The following is a 3,499-nucleotide window of genomic DNA, read 5'->3' on the forward strand; positions in this document are numbered from 1 at the left end:
ACTCATCACACTTTAACTATAAAGGAGCCATTCCAGATTGTCATTACCAGATATGGAGATCGTCAGTAATGTATGAACTGGAGCGAGTTCACGAATCCCGCCATTCTTGTGATAACGGTTATTTAAACAAACCTTTATTTTCTACACAAGATCTATAAAACTCCTCATTAGTGATCCATAAATGTCCTCTTTTTTTATTTTTAAATTCTTGTTCCAAATCGAAAGCTGCCGTATACGACAGAGAATTGATTTATATTTTGTTGTCTCAGACAACAGTTTTGTATTCTAATTTGGTCTTGATTTTCAGATTCTAATAATATTCTTTTAATCTGAAAGTCTTTGAACTATTCGTATTGGTTACTTCTTTGTTTTGTTTATATTTTTCTTTGTTGTTTACATTTATTGTTCTCGTTTCGATTGTTCTATCTTCAGTGTTCAGATTTATCAATGCAGATCCTATCTTTTTGTCAGGACATGCCTTTTATCGCGTGTATTTTATGAATTACCGCGGCAAATATAACTTACTCTAGAATTATATTTATAAAAAGGCGGCGAGCTGGCAGAAACGTTAGCGCACCGAGCGAAATGCTTACCGGTATTTCGTCTGCCGCTACACTCTGAGTTCAAATTCCGCCGAAGTCGACTTTGCCTTTCATCCTTTCGGGGTCGATAAATTAAGTACCAGTTACGCACTGGGGTCGATATAATCGACTTAATCCGTTTGTCTGTCCTTGTTGGTCCCCTCTGTGTTTAACCCCTTGTGGGTAGTAACGAAATAGGTATTTCGTCTGCCGCTTCGTTCTGAGTTCAAATTCCACCGAGGTCGACTTTGCCTTTCATCCTTTCGGGGTCGATTAAATAAGTACCAGTTACGCACTGGGGTCGATATAATCGACTTAATCCGTTTGTCTGTCCTTGTTGGTCCCCTCTGTGTTTAACCCCTTGTGGGTAGTAAAGAAATAGGTATTTCGTCTGCCGCTTCGTTCTGAGTTCAAATTCCACCGAGGTCGACTTTGCCTTTCATCCTTTCGGGGTCGATTAAATAAGTACCAGTTACGCACTGGGGTCGATATAATCAACTTAATCCGTTTGTCCCCTCTGTGTGTAGCCCCTTGTGGGCAGTAAAGAAATAAATAAGAATTATGTTTATATATAACGCTCACTGCGAGATGCTATTTCGATCTATTGCGCAGGCGACATCAAGTTCTATAGGTTTATATCAAAAGGATGGACTTTTATGTTCGTATTTTGTACACAAACTACCGATTAATCCTGAACAAGTCGTAAAATGTTAATGAAAGTTCCGTATTCATCTGTTCGTTAAGCGTTGGTGTGAACTTCAGAAGAAATGCTGCTGACCTCTATCTCCGCTCTCACATCGCTATTGTCCTTGATTTTGTGAATGTTATTAGTGTTTCATTATTAATTGTATTATTCATAGAAATATTATTTGCATATATTGGCTCGGAACATTCAGTATTTTAGATTAATTTAGCAATCTGCTTGACTTGCACTTTAAAATATTTTTAGCTGAAGTCAAGTATGAAATGTCTAATATTGTAATGTTGATGTTGATACTGTTGCCGTTATGATTGTTGTTGTTCTTTCGCTCAAATTAGGATTGATCGAGCGTGCTAATAATTTAAAGTGCTCTCTCCATTCTATCCAATTTTTATATATTCCGCAGTACATATTCTGAAGCTAGAACGGTACAGAGATGATTTGTATATCTTCTGCGCAAGGACGACACGCAAATTCGTAAAGTATTCTTTTATTTTTCATCTTTTACTTGTTTCAATCGTTTGACTGTAGTCATGCTGGAGCACCGCCTTGAAGGAAAGATATTAGTAAAGGATGCCACGAAGTGGGACCCAAGCCAGAAACATATTGGTTGGGGGAAGCAAGTATCTTACCACACAGCCACGTCTGCACCTACTCTCTTCTTACTCTTTACTCTTTTATTTGTTTCAGTCATTTGACTGCGGCCATGCTGGAGCACCGCCTTTAGTCGAGCAAATCGACCCCAAGACTTATTCTTTGTAAGCTTAATACTTATTCTATAGGTCTCTTTTGCAGAACCGCAAAATACACCAGCATCGGTTGTCAAGCGATTTTGGGGGGATAAACACACACACACACAAATACACACACATACATATATATACATATATACGACGGACTTCTTTCAGTTTCCGTCTACTAAATCCACTCACAAGGCTTTGGTCCGCCCGAGGCTATAGTAGAAGACACTTGCCCAAGTTGCCACGTAGTAGGAGTGAGCCCGGAACCATGTGGTTGGTAAGCAAGCTATTTACCTGCGCCTTACCACACAGCCACGCTTGCTCCCTTTTTTTTTCATTTTTCAAGGCACTGCCCCAGCAATAGTGCCCCAGGTGTCCCAGGATGACCACAGCCTAATGACTGAACTCAAATAAAAGTGTGAAATAAAAGATAATGCCACTGGAAATATATTATATGTTATACAATGCGCTCGTCCCTTTTAAAATTGGTGGGATTTAAGTTGCGGGACATTTGGGTGCCTTTTATAGCAGTTCGAATGTATTGTGATGGATAACAGAAAACAACACAGCTCCCATGACTTTCGGAAACATTTTTTCACGCTCAGAGTTGCTGAAGCATGGAATAAACTGCCTGCGTCAGTTGTTGACTGCCATGACACTGCATCCTTTAAGGCCCTCATGCTTTCTGAAATCCGCCGAAACTACACCTGATTATATATACACTTTAGATGAGTTGTAGTGCACCTGAGCACTGTACACAATTATTATTATTATTATTATTATTATTATTATTATTATTATTATTATTATTATTATTATTATATTTGTCAGATTTAGTCCATAGTTTATTCAGACTTTGCACAAAATTATGTCTTTTAGACTCAAATTACCAGAAAATATGACTCGTACAATTTTCTCGTTGCACAGTTGTTACAGACAGTCAGGATCTTGACGATGTCATCTACTTATTGTCTCATTTCAATTTAATATCTATAGATATACGATGATGTTTATAAAAATCTTCGACAGATATTAATTGTGATTGTATTTCACACAAAGCTCAGCTTGAGAGCTCTTTTATTTCATATTATTTTGGTGTTTTTTTTAAATTATCAAAACTAACAAGCCCTGTGTACGTCAAGTATGAATTTTAGCTGAAGTGGTGGTTGGGTTGCTGATTTTGTTGTTGTATGTATGCTAAAAACTAAAGCGTAAATGATGTGTAGATGGCTTTGATGAAATATTTGAATGTAATATCAGCCTCTTTCAAGATCGCTATACTTGTATGATTTAGAGTCTTGCCTCCGGATGAACGTTAATTGCACGCGTCTTAATATCAAAGTATGTCTTGCGTTACAACGTATGAACGTTGATATTCGTGTACGAATATATATATTTATCTCTCTACACATATATGTGTGTGTATGTGCGTGTGCACGTACTGCATGTGAACTTATGTATGTTATGTATGTGTGTAT

At 37.6% G+C, this 3,499-nt stretch overlaps 1 non-coding gene across 1 annotated transcript; it reads left to right on the plus strand.

Annotated features, from left to right (window-relative positions):
* Positions 1–1,674: 1,674 nt before the first annotated feature.
* On the plus strand, positions 1,675–1,778 carry LOC115208846. The gene has a single exon (XR_003881288.1). It is a non-coding gene; the product is annotated as a U6 spliceosomal RNA (small nuclear RNA).
* The last annotated feature ends 1,721 nt before the right edge of the window (positions 1,779–3,499 follow it).

The sequence above is a fragment of the Octopus sinensis genome, linkage group LG2 (assembly GCF_006345805.1).
Source record: "Octopus sinensis linkage group LG2, ASM634580v1, whole genome shotgun sequence".
In the NCBI taxonomy this organism is placed as follows: domain Eukaryota; kingdom Metazoa; phylum Mollusca; class Cephalopoda; order Octopoda; family Octopodidae; genus Octopus; species Octopus sinensis.